Here is a 1,256-nt window from a genome sequence, read left to right as displayed (position 1 = left end):
TGAGCTTCTGCGGGGTGACCGGATGCTTCGGTCATGTTGACCGGATGCTCCAGTCATGTTGACCGGACGCTCTGATCAGTTCAACCCGCACACCAGTGTTTAAGTGTTGACCGGACGCTGGCAGGGTCTGATCACCACTGACCGGACGCGTCTGGTCGCATTAAACCCTCACTGGAACCTTACTGTACTCGACCAGACGCTGAACCCCCAAGGTCTGGTCAGTACTGACCGGACGCGTCCGGTCGCAGATATTCACTTCTAGAACCTTACTGGAGTCGACCGGACGCTGGACCTCAACGTCCGGTCATTTGACCTCTCCAGCGTCCGGTCGCACCGAACACAATCACCTTGGTCAAATGAACTGACCGGACCCTGCGGCCAGCGTCCGGTCGCACCGGAGCCAGCGTTCGGTCAGCATTTGACCCTCCATTCACTTCCAATTCTCGATCATATGTGAATGAAGTTTGCTCCAAAGGATCTTAGGCATATTGAGGAGCTACCTAGTGCTAGTTTTAACAAGTGTGCACCACACCTAACTCACTAGACTCACCTAGGTCAAGCTACCCATCCATACCCCTCTTAATAATACGGCCAAAGGAAAAACAAAGTCCTAAACTACTCTAAGTGTCTCTCCAACTCCAATCGACACTTAGAACTAGTTATCCTTAACCTTGTCGTCCATCCTTTGAAAACCGAAACGATTTCCATCGTAGGGGCATGACCACCTTGATTGCCCGATCGATCTCCATTACCATGACCTAACTTAATTGCCTCTACAAAACACATGTTAGTCATAGTAATCTTGTATTGTCATTAATCACCGAAATCCAACTAGGGGCCTAGATGCTTTCAATGCTTAATTATACACAATGTATGTTGCGATTTGTATTTGGATTCAGAATATGAAGTCCATTGGGACTTATAAGTCCGAATCTATCTAATTCATTTGATATGCCAATTATTGAATTTGGAAAACTTCATTTTCACACTGAAAGGACCTAGGATGCCGCCTAGAGGGGGGTGAATAGGCGTTTCTGAAAATTAACACCTTTAAATGCGAAAACAATTAGAAAGGGGAGTTTCCAAAATGGAAACTCCAAATTAAGAGTACTACCACCCCTCACAAGTTAGCCATAAAGTAAACAAGGTATAAAGAATATATCTAGAAGCTACAACCCTACAACACCAAGTTAGAGCAGAGAATAAATATTTTCAGTGCAGGCAGGAAATACCGGACGTGTCCGATATACACGATT

The sequence above is a fragment of the Miscanthus floridulus genome, chromosome 1 (genome assembly GCF_019320115.1).
Source record: "Miscanthus floridulus cultivar M001 chromosome 1, ASM1932011v1, whole genome shotgun sequence".
Taxonomy (NCBI): domain Eukaryota; kingdom Viridiplantae; phylum Streptophyta; class Magnoliopsida; order Poales; family Poaceae; genus Miscanthus; species Miscanthus floridulus.
Note: the sequence above shows the minus strand (reverse complement) of the source record.